We start from the raw sequence: 15,527 nt of genomic DNA, 5'->3' as shown, positions 1-15,527 counted from the left end.
CTGCTCAGACGCCACGAAGAGAAGCCAAAGTTCTGAATTTCAACCCGTATAACTGTCATAGTCTGAAACATCTGCCATCTAACAACAGCAAAATGAAGTAATCTGTAAAAGAATATCTCAAATGTACAGCTGTCAGTACGTCCCAGACAGATTTGACGTGCTGAAGTGTAATAAATAAGCCACTTACAAGCGTGGTTAGCATCTGGGCTTGTGCCTGAAGGCCTGTGAGTTATAGCTAATAAATGAGCTAGTAGTGGGTCTTAAGTCTAGACCCGAAATTCTGTAGACTTTTTTTTTCTGTTGCCTTTCAAATCATATTACTGTGTCATGATAAAGCTGCCACAAATTTCAATTATCTGTCTTCCATTCCTGAGGTTGTGAAAAAAAAAATGCTCTGTGGCATTTGGAAAAAATCAAAGAGCTACAAATATTCTGGTTCTGACTCAGAGTCTCCTAACGTGATAATCAAGTAATGCAAGATAAAAAAAGAAGTGTATAAACTGCAACAGATTTTGAAAACAAATGAAAACACAGACATCTGGGGGACTTTACGATTATGTACAAAGTGTACTTTATTTGTAATATCCCTTTAAGCAGAGAACATTAGATAATGAGACAGCGGAACAGGTTTCCATTATGAAGATGTAGAAGGTTTGCTTTTACTGATATCCGGGAATCTTCAGATAAAGACATCCTATCACTGCCTGACATGATATGATACGCCAGCCTATTCTTCTCCACCCCTATCTAAATGATCCTTCATTAGAAACCTGATCAATATGCGCTCTTGATTAAGTGGGACGAGAGACTCTCATTTCATTTTCAAGCATTTTTACGAAATCGATGCCGAGATTGTCTTCCAACAAATGACAGAGATGCAAGGAAGGCATCCTGAACGCAGGCCAATAAAATCATCTCTCACCGTCTTGTTTTTCTCTAACAGCCAACCAAACACACACACATGCACACACACACACATGCACATGCACATGCACTCCCACACAAACACACACTTGCAAGTACATTCTCACGCAGTGATTTGCCACTTTAATGCGTAACATACGAAAAACATATGAACAACACATAAACACAAGAACATACACACACACACACACACCTACACACACACAGACCCACACACACACACACACACACACACACACATACACTCAATACACAGTTGCAGAGTAAATCATGGAACTTGGTAATCACTGGCCTAATATAATTGCAGACAGAGCTTTTAATCGGGAATGGTAAGACATTAGGTAAATTAGTTTTTAAAGATTTAAGATGTTTAAAGATTTCATTTGCAGATACCTCTGATTCAATGTAGCGAGGGGAATCACTGTTGATTGAAACTGATAGATGGTGGGGCTCTGTAAAATGTGTTGACACTGCACAGCCAGGCTTCATTATGGAACAGTATTTACTTCGCATTCTCCCCGTGTATGTCTTTAACCTTTATTTATCCAGTGAAATGTTTAACTGAGCCCACATGCTGTGCCGCAGTAGCATTTGCTTCAAATTAGTATATGTGTGTGTGTGTGCTTTCACAGCTTATAGCAGCAGAGTAGAAACATAATCTTCTAGTTTCCTCTCTCCAAAAGAGCTCCACTGGTACAGCTGGGGGTCAGTGCTTCTCTCATGAGCACCATGATGCAGCTCTTTAAAGGAGCAACTTGTGAGATATGGCCAGAAAAAAAAAATTGGACTGATATTATCAGCAGAGTCCGAAGAAACTACATTATAGACTTGAAGTCTGTGTATTTTGTTGCAGAGATGTCTGCTTAATGTAGCATGCTAACCAGCTAGCAACAGCCCATCCTGAATGGGGTAGCCCGCTAGCCCCTGTAGTTTCAGATAGCAGATTTATGCCAGCTATTATAAGTGAACAAAATAAATTCACAACATTTCAAGAAATTAAAAACGCTTCCATTCTCTTTGCTAAACAGAAAAATACAACCGATCACCTTCTTAATTAAAGTTTCTCTCTTCTACCGAATGAAGACGAGCTTAATTCTTCCGCTAACTCCGTGTGAAAAACAATTTCCTTCAAACTTAATATAAACTAAATAAAACTCATGAAAACTGTTTGGTGTGTCACCTCTGGTTTGGTCAAAATAGATCCTCAATTCACTGAGTCCCTGAAGTCACAGTCCTGGTCAGCGGTGCTGTAAATCGCCTCCTTACCATATTCCCTGTTGTCAAACTGACCATGGCAAGTTTTGGAGACCGTGTTCAGTCTAAGTTCAGTTTCCAGCTATGTTCACTCTCACATCCAGTTAAGCTCGCCCCCATGGTGACTCCTCCTGCAATCCAAGGTCCTGGTGTAGACACATTCTAGGGCCGCTGCCTCCACAGCTAACTGAGCGACTAGCTAATTAGCTAACAGTAGCCTAGTTACAGCCAAGAATAGCTAGCAGCTCACATGACCTCCTCAAAAATTGGATTTGTGTTCCTAACGTTGAGAAATGTAGGCAGTGTGAAACCATCCAGACTGCTTCTTACTTGTACGTTCTAAATTCAGCATAATATCTGGAAGTTAAGAGACAAAAATGTCAATAATTTACTCTCAAAAAAGAAAGCGAACAAGTGTAAACCTAAATGATTAAGCTATTTAATGAAATAAGAGTCCTGGTCCAGTTTCACCATGGTTTTTTCCCAGGCTTCCCAGGTAATTAGCAGTTCTCACGAGCTGAGTCTTACTGTATAGTGAGCACCATCCACTTGGCCTTAGTAAAGAAATACATGTGCTAACAGCAAAAAATTCAGACAGTCATATTATTATCAGCCTAACCCTGTTCAAGATGGTATTCAAGTTCGAGAAAGTTAAGTGTTCTCAAGTCCAGCCACATCCGAGTCCCCCTCTCAAGGACAGGAACGATGAGACAAAAGGCTTACAAGAGGACACATTTTTTTCCCCCCATTATTGTTCACAAATCAAACATTTTATGGGTTGAACAATTAAAGACAGGGCACTCTAGTCCAAGGCCGTGGCTTTGTGTTGAAGAGCCGTGGAACATAAGTGCTCATCTGAAGAAGAGGTCTTCAACATATGCAACAGATTTTGGGAAATGTAATTGATGGTGGGGGGTTGGTTTGTGTTAGGTCAGAGAGCACAATTATGGCGGTAAAATTTGTAATTACATCACCAAAATGCTAGTTGGTGCTGGAGAGTTCCTGGACGTATTCTTTCTGTATAATTACCACAAACAATGGTGACTGAAACTGAGTGCATCATCTTGGAGCTCAAGCGGAGTTGCTTTGACTGCACAAACTATGACGCAAAAGAGAGAGAATAGGTTGGAGGGGGATGGTGGGAAGGGCCATTGAACCAACCGAGGCAGAGGGAGGGTTCATTTTCTTTGCTAGTCTGATAACTGAGAGACATGGATGAAGAAATGCATTTCAAGTGTTTCCGGCAGTCAGAATGAAGACTTGACGATTTTGGTTTGTCTCTAATTTGCTAGAGATTGGTCTCAGGCATGATGTCTTCCATTATTTCAGTGGTCTGTAGAGCTTTATGGAAAGGTCTGCAGCCGGAGTTCCTTCCCCATCCTTCAGTCGCCCAATTGTAGCAGCTGATTTTTGGCGACTAAGGAACTTTCCGAACTGTGTCGGAACTATCGTGGGTCAACATGTGAACATCAAGGCACCGCCACATGCTGGGAGCTTGTAGTTGTAGTAGACAGATCCATACTCCATGGTCCTGATGGCTACCTGTGACGCCAGCTATTGGCAAATGTCGGGGAACATGGATGGGAAAGTGATGCAGGCATGGAGACAAGGTTTATTTTTATGCTGCTTTATCAGAAACTGAACCAGGCTCACTGATCTTAATATGACTGCAAACCAGCGATTGAGCTAAATCGACTGTTCTAGCTTGCTTATCAGTCCAACTAGTATATTTCTTTCTGATCTTATAATATATGTTGATCATATCTATTGATGAATGATAACGCTTTTCCCTACACATGTTGTAGACTGTTGCAAAGTCTTCCTATACCCATGCTTTCGTCAACATTTCTTGGTGCAAGCTATTTTTCAGAACATTTTTCATAAATTATGCTTTCAAAATGTGGAGGGGCCATTTCACTTTACAAACAACACTAGTTATAATGAAACCTGGGCTTGAGTGACTTGAGGGACTTCAATTAACCCCTTTAGCGTGCAGCTCAGTGACTCAGGGCACAGCGTCTCCAGTGTTTGCCTGGCAGTGTAACCGTCTGAGAGCGAGCTAAACGGATTCAACCCTCGCCTGTAACAGAGAGGCGAGCGAGGCGGTGTGTTGTCACCCCGCCTCACCGCACTGTTCCTCCTTCTGGCGCCCTTCAGCTTTAATTTTTTCCAGGATTCAAATCACATTTTTGATATTTGCTTTATATGATAGAAAACTGAAGAGAAAAATCTTCGGGGAAGAATTAGAGCCTGTGCGCCGGCCTCAGGGGCACTGATCTAAGGCTCAACCTAATTTGGAAAAATAGAAAGGTCTTGCTGTGTTATTATCATTTGTGCTGGTGCATTTGATACTGGGCCGCCTTCTGGGGGTTGAGCAAACAGACGCCGACGGTGAGAGGCGACATCTTAAAGCGATATTTCACTTTTGTGGACTGTTTTCACTTAGCAGAAGTTCAGGAGCATACAATTTCCAACATTAGCTGCCCAGGGGAACCCGCCGACTCCAGTCCCCACCAAAACACACACCGCAGACACACACTTTAAGGCCTTTTATTTAATCACAGAAACTTTTGTAGATATCCAGCAGCTTGTCGTTTAAGCGCCGAGGCTACTGTGAACATTACACTATGCAGTCAGCTCTCACTTTTGCTTAAGTTTAACGACATTTCTGACTTACAAAGATTAAGAAGACCTTCACATTGTCATCTTGATTACAGAGAAAAGGGGACTGGGTGTAATCTTGAACTGGGTCGAGTCAGTGTGGGAAAATTCAGCCCTCGGTTCAATAAATTCAAACGGCTCCATGTTATGAGACGTGGGATAGTGCAGCTTGCACATACTGTCTTGGCCCCTGTGAGGATAATTCATTAACTTCCCTAATCCTCTCATGTGGTGTTGCAGCAGAAAAAAAAAAAAGATGAAAAGCTCGCTGAATATCAAAAACAACGATTTCTGAGCTCCTCATCATCGCCTTCGCACTCCTTCACAAGTGTCTCTGAAAGAGGATGCCGCATGTTCCAAGCATGCACGTACCGTGTTAATGAGCTTCGAAATACATTTTCGGCAGCTTATGGCTGCCGCGCACCGCTGTGGGATGAGAACGGCTCAATAAAATATACACAGGAGGTCGAAACGGTAGGGAAATAAAAACCCCTTTTTGACAATGTTAAGCCTCGCAGCTGCTTTGAGGCAACTGAGGGGTTTTTATCAGCTCTTCAGATGTTGGATCATAGGGCGCCGAAAGCGTTCCAAGGGTAAGCAAAGTCAGAGGAGTCAGTACTGTACCAGCACATGCCTCTACCCACATGATTAATTCACATGTCACAGTGTTGTCTTTCAGTATCCGTCTGCACTATATGTGAGGTCCTGCTGTCTTTGTTTATTGTATAGCTGTATGTACTTCGGTGTCACCTTGAAGATTCTCCACATGTATTAAAGTGATTAAAATGTATTCTGATGGATTGTTCTGATGTGGTCCGCCTTTTTCCTTCCAAAGTAATTCAATGAGGTGATCTTTCAAGCGTTGCTCTTCTTAAGATTTACACACAGCTTCACAAATAGGAGAAGACCCAAACAGTCTTCTACCGAACCATTGTCCATCACACAACTCTACGTTGAGGTCTAACTCACTCAGAAGCTGCCGCGACCCGATGCAACTGAACGGTATCTGCTGAGGGAGAACCGAGCTAAGCTTTAGACCAATTGCGCAGTTATCGGCTTTCTCTAACCTCAGTAGAGCTGTCATTTTTTATCTTTAAATAACATGGCATCAAATTCAATATTCAATCTATAATCATCTGTTTCAATTGACCATTCCTGCCCCCCCTTACTTATTTATTTGTCCTGTTGGATGCTGCAGCGGATGCAACAGATTCTGCGGGTCAGGCAATGTAGCTTCAATGCAAGGACTAAAGTTTGTGATGGAAGGATGCACGTATGATATATAATGTTAAGTTTTATAAACACTGCAAAATGATGCAAATTAAGGCCAAGTCATTCTGGTCTGAAGGAAAACAAGAGCATGTACGGCTACATTATCGTAGAAGCTGAGGATGAGAGGATCATCAGTCAACATCGCTCCAGCACTGCCGGGTTTGTCACCGTTACCCATTCTTGTGGGTTAATAAATGATTGAAGAAAAAATATTTATTGCTATCTAAAGTCCATGGTGCTGACTATTACACAAATGTTTTGCTAACTTTTGCTAACATAAGGTGTGGCCGTATCCAATGTGATCTTGGGGTCAATATAATGTGACTGTGCATCATCTTTGGCGATGGTGTTGATGATCAGCTGATGGTGAGGTCTACACAGACTAACCCACTTTGTTTTCAGGACCGTATTTATCCGGTCCTGAAAACAAAGTGGGTGAGTACAGTCAGGGTGTAGAGCGTTGTTTTCAAAGCGTTAGAAGAAACATCTTTTATTATGATCTTGCTGACTTCTTCTTTTCAATATAGACTTACCAAACACATGCAAGCTTAAAAGCAAATGGGAGAGTTGACCGAGGTAATAAGCTTCAAGTCTCAAGTGGTGAGCGGTGAAGGTCGGGTTGAATGTTGGATCGCACACAGAACCAGACTGGCAATTCCTGTCCACTGTATAACCAACCTCATGTTCTTTTTTTTCCTAAACCTAACCAAGCAGTTGTGTGACGTTAACCACATGTCTTTCAGCCAGGAAGGCTTTGCACACGGATGCTAAAAGTGTCCCTCAAATCCATCTGTATGAAATGCAGAGGAGCGCAAAAAAAGCAGCGTAGACATTGACGATCTGGGTGAGAATGCGTGTAAGCAACATTCCACAAGTTGTTTTATCACTTTATTGACATTATCCCTTTGTTAAAGTCCAACCTCCTCTCTAAATCTGGCTGGTATTTGGTAAAAGATGAAGATATCAAAGGCACCCACACTCCAGGAAGTACATCTTGAGGATGTTTTGAGGAAGAATTACAGTAGATGCTGCTCATGGTAAAAAAAAAAAATACATTCCTTGACCCTTTGTAGCTGCCGAGGGGAGGAGGAAATGAGTTTATTGATGCATGCTCCTGTCGTGTGTAGATAGTGTTATAAAGGAGAGGTCAAGTAACAAAAGCAGCTCTCAGACAAACGTCGCGGGAGCGTTCTATAATGACCTTGCTCTCAAAACCGCCGTGTAGGTTAATGACTCTGCACCTGGCCGGGGCTCGGAAACAATGATTTTTCAGAGGCGGTGGTGTGATGTATGATGTGGTGATTGTTTGGGGTGTGTATAAATTGAAAGAATGCCGGCTCGTTGACATTCTGGATGATGAAATAAGAGGCACTTTAGGTAATTCCTCTGATAAAGCAGCCCGACCCCATGGCGGATGATAGAATCAAAAGCACTCGCGCGGGTCGCTGTCAGGATCATCTGTCTAGTCGGTCCATTAAGGCTGAACGCGGGGGCTTCGACTCCCTGCCAACGCAGCATGAAGCTCCACGGCCCTAAGAGGGAACATCCTCCACGACGAGTCTTAACCAGAGCACCTTGATGGAGCAGGTTGGCGGCTGGTGTTTATGGGTCATTCTGCAGCTGACAGACACATATTGTTGTTTATGTGATGGCCTCTTAAACCACAAGTCTACCCTGCCTGAGTCCTGATACCTCTATGCCATGTTATGATCCTGATGATAAAACCTTTCTAGGAACAAGAAGTCAATGAATAACATACTGTATAGCATCGCACTTCGGTTATCAAGACACAGCTTCAGAATCTGAGGCGGCCTTCTCGAATGTAAATCAGCGCCGACTTACCAAGGGCAATATCCTGTCTGTATCCATATCCTGTCCTCTGACGGAGGAGTGTGTGTTTGTGAGGGAATGGAGGAGGGTGTTTAACATTAGAAATGATGATATTGCATCAAGGCGATAAATAAGTGCGTAAATATGTGGACAGGAAGCAGGATGACGGATAGCGGCTCTCGCTGCAGCCCATTAGTTGTTGACAGCTTCTGCAAGGGAAGCAGGCAGGAATCTGTGGCCTGTAATTCTGTCTCATTACCACGCCAGCCTGCACTTCCTCCCCCGGACCTTTAATTCATCTCTTATAGTTTGCCTGTCGCCGGCCTTTGTTTTATTACGAACTAACTTGCGTGCTATGATGCCTGATTTATGGCAGTAATCGAGCGCCTACAAATCAGAGAATATTTTCATTGATTACCTCAAATTGTCTAATCTTTTCGATGTTCTTGGCCCCTGATTGGGTGGTATTTACTGATTGCCTCTTCCTAACTTAAAAATCAATCAGCGGCCACAATCAGAGTGGCTGGATGAATCCAGGCCAAGGCAGCTGCTCCTCCATCAAACAACCTCCGAGCCATCAAATGAATTCTAATTTTTGATGAGCAGTTTTTATTTATGCTGCACGAGGATTTACTCAATGCATTCAGTCTTTACTTTGAAATCAGCTGTTGAACTATTTAATTGACTCACTCCAAACAGTGTAGTAAGGGTCTAAATGCATCCCTCTCACTGGAGGACCTTGTTTTTTCAACAGCTAGGACATCTGACCTGACAAACAGAAGAATATCAAGCCTGTTTTTAACCATGCTAGCAAGGTGGCTCATGAGTTTGCAGTGTTGGTTTTGCAAGTTGGTCTTCCGTATTTCATAGTCCCCATATTTTGAATCCCAATGACTCTGGAGACCCCAAAGTATTTTATGTAACACGTTCAACTAAAATGGTAAACATTATCCTGACATGTCGGCACTACGCGGAGCTGCTAGCGTTAGCATGACGACATAATGTCATGTTTGTGATGCTGATCAGAGCCATCACAAACTAAACACAGTGTATGAGAGTTACACTACGGTTTGTAGATTTGGTACAAAGAATTGTGAATAAACATATAACTAGAATGGCGCTCAGGAGAGCGTATACCTCAGCTAAGTCCCAACAGTCTCCTTTAATTCAATCAAGTCTAATTCAATTTCAAATAAAACATATTTATATCTGCTACATCCTGATTATTATTTGGATCGACATTAAATTTTACTCACTTATAGATACCAGCCACCTACATTTCTTTCTCATTTACTTCCTGAGAACAAAAATGTCGATTAATACGAAAACTCATCCTCGGTCCAAGTTTAATGGAAATCCATTTAGTGGTTTTTGTGGAATCCTGCTGACAAACCAACCAACCAACGGATGTGGAAGCCCCAAGGTAATAAATACACCATTTCCATACACAACGATGAACTACAAGTCCACAGAAGTTATCTGGCGTCCGCACTGAAATTGGAAATGCACGCTTGTAACCAGGTTTCATACGGACTTCGATAGGGAAAATTCCGTGGATGGTAACGTAACGTATTAATGCCTGTTAGCAGCTTATCTTTGAAGATTAACGCAGATGATGTCAGAATTAAAATCACTCACAACATTACACATTAACTGTCTTGATGCAGATTCAGCAGGACATCAGAAACAAAGCAGAGACACAATAACAGACATAACTTCAGATTCAAAATTCAAAATTCAGTGGCTGATAAAACGTTCTCTGTTCTCTGCAACACCATCTAAATCTCATTTCACTCCTCTGCAGCTGCTTTGGCTCCTGACACCATCAGACTCATTTTCCTGACAGTGACCCTAGCTTTCACTTGCACTTTTGACATGAGCTGACTTCCTGCTACAAGGTGTGGCGGATAATTATAGAATGCATTCGGGGCAGCAGAGGTGCGCCGCTGTCCGGGGCTGAATCTAATGCAGTCACATCTGCTTAACTTCACCACGCGGCAGCACCTACAGGTCTGGGAGGGAGAAAACAAAGCGACACGGAGAGAGGGAGACACTGCCGGTGAGGCTGGACAGGTTTAATGCCGTGGCCACTGGCGTCTCGGACGGTATCGAACAACAAGGAGGAATCTGCACGTTTCGCGGAGGGGACGTGGGATCAGTGTGTGTGATATGAGCCTGTGATGACAAGTGCTGATTTATATTGAGGTGGACGTGGATGTACAGAGCCCCGAGGGCGGCTCACCTACTCACACATTACCGTCACTGTCAGGAGGGGACAATGAGAGGGAGGGAGGGGGGAGAAAGAGAGGGAGAGTGTTCTTCATCCAGGAGGAGCAAGACTCTCTGCACCTGGAAACTACATGCAGTTTTTAACATTTTCCTACTTGACTTTGCTTTCTACCCCTGATTTAAAGTGCAAGAAATGCATTAACATCATTCCTAACAGCAAGACTGTCCTTCCAACAACAGTAACCCGAACCAAGTTGTTATTTCGACCCCAACCACGGTCTTTTCCTACCTCTAACCATGTCATTTTTGTTCCTAAATATAACTTAACTTTAACCACGGCTCTGTAGCGTCAGTAATATTTTCCCCTGACTTTATGTTTAGAATGGGAAGCTCGAACGCTGGGATAATGTTATGCTGCTGAGCTCCCGGTTGCAAGTCGGACAAATGTAGGGAATCTGAAAAAATTGTTAACATTTCACCGCTTCTTGGTTGATCGGCAACCAGAGGGATGATTGAGGGTGAAGATCCAGAGTGATATCAGGCCATATTTCAAGGGAAAACAACTTATTTGATCGAGCTAATATTAGCATTCAGCCACTTCTTAGCTGACTTCAGTGTTTGATCACATCCAGTGCGTTTCACGTTCAAATCTGCAGCTTTATTTCGAGTGTGATGTCAGAGGACAATGGCAAACCATGTAAATATGGCCTATCAGCCTGTCAGTTGCAGTTACAGTGGAACAAAAGCACCTGCTCATGGTTTTAAAATGTTACAAATGAGAAGTCAATCTTTGTTTTTTTTGTTTCTGGTGGAAGCACCAAGAGGCAGCATTTAGATTTAATTGCTTATGGCTTTAAAACTCCCACAGTTTCATGACAACATCCACCATTTTTATATTGTAGTGTAAATCTGTCAGTGATGGAAAATAATAACTACATTCATCCACTAAATGCTGCTGCTAGTCTCCTTATCCACAGCTGTTCCCGTGGTCCTTGTTGCAAGAAAGTGATACAAGAGCAACCTCTACCAGAGATGCAAAACGTGATACACTAATAAATGCAAAACATATGAAGGAAGTGTGTGAGAGAGAAGTGTTAGGTGTGTGTGTGAGACAGAGAGAGAGAGAGGCATGGCGTGAGAGCAATTACCCTCCAGTAATTTCATCTGCTGACATACACATCGCAGGATCATCTTAAAACTGCGGGTCCGAAATGGGAATTTTTAAGCTCAGCCGTTAAAATCCAAGAATTCAAATAACTTTCTTCATTGAGAATTTTATAGATTCCACATTACAAATGACCTTGAAAAGAAGAGAGAGAAAAGGATGCTAATGAAAAAAAAAAAAAAAAAAAAAAAAAAGTGCTCGCTGGGGGGATAGAGTTACCGACCAGGTCCGAACAGCATTAGGTGAAAAGGTGCTCGGGCTGGGAGACACGCCGCTGCTGCACAGGCCCCGACAATCAGGACAATCAAAAGATCCGTTTTTAGTGTATCACGTAATCAGACGAATGACATTATTGTAATTTTTCTTTGATGATATCGCAGCCTGTGATCTTACAGAGGAAAAAAACACATTATGAACCAAAACTGCTCCATTGCAATCAACCCTTGATGAGTGAGCCATCTTTGACTGATTAAAAAAAAAAACTCCAGCATACATTTTTGTCGAGGGACTTCCTGTTTGGTCTGTGCCACATCCCCGCTTACAGACAGCACCCTGTGAGTGTTTGTCTGTTTGCTGCATTAAAGAGCCCCTCTCAGATATTTGGAGAGCTCCTTTTAATAACTGCATTTGCCTCACAGGTTTTTTTTTTTTTTTGTTGCTGTTGTTTTCTGCCTCTCCGCTCGTACGCGTCGAGTTTTGATTTCGCCTCCATGCGAGATTACGCGGCGATAAGGAAGTCTAAACATCCTGCCAGGTTTGTCCTTCATAGGCGGTGTTTTTCAGCGGGCGCGCATTGTCTCCGACAATTAGCCCTGAGAAATGGAGTCCTCGGTTTGCGAGGCCTCGCCTTTATTGTATGCTGACAGACAATTCCCTCTGGGGTCGCAACTCTGCAGCCGCACGGAGACAATAGAAAGACAATAGAAAAGACAAACCGCAGAAATGAGCTATGAGAAGCAGCATGGCTTTTAACTCCTTTGGGGGGCGGGAGGGGAGAATAACCCTGCCGACAAGCAAAGGCAGGTAGCATCAAGCTCATCCACTGTCCACCTCGCTCGAGTGGCTACCCACTGTTTTCCCCTCATATCACCCCACACCCACCTTCCTTCCTCCACCCCCCACCATCAAGCCATCCACACCCCCCCATCCCCCCCGTCAGTAAATCCATCTGGGAGATCAATGCGGCAGCGGATCACTAAAAGTTATCAGCTGAAGCCCTGCCAAATCAGCAAACACAATCACTATGTAAATCCATCTTTACTTCTCCTCCACGGAAAAAAAAAAGAAAGAAAGACAGGGCTCGCTCTGAGTGAGGCCCCGCTCTCTCTCTCCGAGAAACTTAAACGCGTGATAGAAATGGACGATATTGGCAACTCCGGCCGCCTGCTGAACCTCGGCACATTAAAGTATATGGTTCAGAACACAGCTCTCAGCAGAGTTTTCTCGGAGGAGCTGCATATTCTCGCTAGAATCAACAAAACTCCCACACTGGCAGCGCGCAGCAGCTCGATAATAAAGACAAATAGACAGGAAGCGAAACATAACGAGCGCGCCTTCAGATGTTTATTCCATCCCGCATCATATCAACCACAACACCGGTGACTTTGTACGTCTTCATGTTTACTACGGAGTCGCCATGGGCTGGTCATTTATATGCTTAGATTGAGCTCTGATGGTGACATCTGTGCTTCTGTCAGTCATGATGCTGCCGCGGCCCCCACCTTCCCCATCGCCGTGGGCAACCCCCCCCCTCTGCTGCTCCTCTCTCTCGCTCTCTTTCAGTCCCTCCGTCTCTCTCTCTCTCTCTCTCCCTCTCTCCCCCCCTCACAACACCAGACAGCTTGGTCACCCGGGCCTGCAGGAGAGGGTCTCACCGTGATGAAATAGAGGTAGGCAGTTGTTCCTTCAGCCCCAGGGTCATTATTTAAAAAGTGACAGAGACTCCAGTGAGTGAACGTGAGAGAGAGGTGAGGGAAGGAGGGGAGGGGGCGAGGAAGAAAGAGAGAGAGAGAGAGAAGAGAAGAGAGAGTGAAAGAAGAGAGAGAGGGAGGGAGGGGAAGCGTGATGGTGGAGGGGAGGGGGGGGGCCTCAGTCGTGCAGGTGTATTGTCCAGCGGAGGGAGAGGGTGCTGGGAGACAAATGAATCCAGCAGGCATTTGGTACACACCGGAGATTGCTTATCGATCCAGATCGCAGTATTCAGGCCGGCCTGAGAGAGGGCTGAGAATTTTCTGAGGGAGTTAATAACCTGGCAGCTCAGCTGTCTTGTCCAATTCACCAAAGGCAGAGGCCTAATCAGGGCTGGATTCCTTTTTCTGTCTGAGGAGGGGGCACTAGCCCTCCACCCTCTCTTTCAGCTTTGGCTTCTCTCCCCGTCTCTCCATCTCTGTTGCCCTCCCCTTATCCCTCCCTATCCGCCCTCCCCTCGCTCCCTCCCTCCGTCCACAGCCCCTCACTTCCACTCCATCGGAGCTCTGAAAGTGATTGAAATGACAGCCTATAGAAAGAGGCTAATCAAATTGTTTATTATCAGTCTGAATCAATATGTATGGATTGTTAAAACATCAAAGTCAGCCCCTGGAAAAGTAATAGTCAACGGCCGGCAGCAGCTGCTCAGCCGAGGCTGGGTCCCTGGGAGCCCCGCTCCATTTAAAGCGACTTTCACTCTTACTTAAGTCCTGATGACCCGACGAGGTCAGTTGGCTGAAGGGGATGTACATGCTTGTGCTACAGCGCCGCTGAATAAAACCCCTCCAAACTTCCCTCCAGCTACTCAAATACATGTCTGTTCAGGGCTGACTGATAAACAATCCATCAATGAAATAAATGAGCCACCGTGGTACTGAGATAAAGACCATCGCTCACCTACTGCGCTCCGAGCAATATTTTGGACCGCCGGTCATTGGTCCCCCCTCAGATTCAATATTTTTGCGCTCATCCTCGCCCCTGAATCCAACTCTGCTCTCTTTAGGAAACCGGTCCGGATTGCAAATGAGGTCAGGCTGATGAATGAGTCAGCTGAAGGGATCAAATTGCTTTGAGATGGACATTGTAGTTGGTTCCAGGCCGTGAGACAAGCTGGCATGGAAGATTGATGGATGGCCATTGTCCATTCATTGGCGCTGACTGTGACACCTGATGTTTGGCCGGGGTCCCCCCCCCCCTCCACCTCCGACACCCCGCAAAACACAAGGCACGTCGTGAGCCTGATAGAATGATTAGACGCTGAATGATATCTTCTTCTGCAGCCCTCCATCTTGACCACTTTACCGCTCGCAAACATGAAGATGGATCACGGCGTCTACAGCCACCGGGTCAAACGTGGGAGCGCCCGGGCTGCCTTTCGAACACACAAATTATGTAATTTGTCGCTCTGCCTTTTCCAGCGAGAAATGCGCACACACCCCTGCATTTCATCCGAACCTCCATCAGCTACAATCGGGTCAAGTTTCAGCGTAGGACGTATTAAAAGTGACAAGTAAGCGCCGTGTCATCCCATTGCCCTCGTTTTGCTCCCAATTTTTTCCGTCGCTCATTTCGTCCGATGAAGCCGGCTCACCATTTCAAACAGCCACGCTAATCCATAACACTATAGGAGAAGCTTTCCTTAATTGGAAGTCCACTCAGCTCCTTATCATCAGCTCCATTACTCGAAGCCACATAAAGGCGCCGTCATCCATCATACACCAAATTTGTTCTGTCATTTTTCTTTTGAGTGGACGATAAGGGCCAGGGGGCCGTATTGATTTTTATAAAAAACATGAAGCTGAGACTCCAGAAGTTGAATGTTCGCCTGTTATCAATAATTGGTCTAATAACCATGACAAGCAGGAAAAAAAAGAAAAAGAGAAACGCACATCTGGGCCCGACACCCTCAGAGGGCGAGTGTGTTTTAATATTATTATCTTCACCTCAAATTTATTTTTCTCCCCATGTTCATTTTTATCATTTAATTTTCTCCTTTTATCTGTTTTTTTAAAAAAAAATACTGTTCAAATTCTTTAATTTATGTTTTACTTTAACCACCTTGGCAACAATAAGAATTAAATGATTTTAAGAGTGACTGCATCAGTTTCCTCCACTGTACTGCATTTACTTAACTTGTACTTATTTAACAACATTGCATAATTAATACTTTTTTACATGCACTTTTACTTAAAATGCTCTTAATTGAAGACTTACTGTTCTCTTA

This window comes from Sparus aurata, chromosome 4 (genome assembly GCF_900880675.1).
Source record: "Sparus aurata chromosome 4, fSpaAur1.1, whole genome shotgun sequence".
NCBI classification, from domain to species: Eukaryota; Metazoa; Chordata; class Actinopteri; order Spariformes; family Sparidae; genus Sparus; species Sparus aurata.
Note: the sequence above shows the minus strand (reverse complement) of the source record.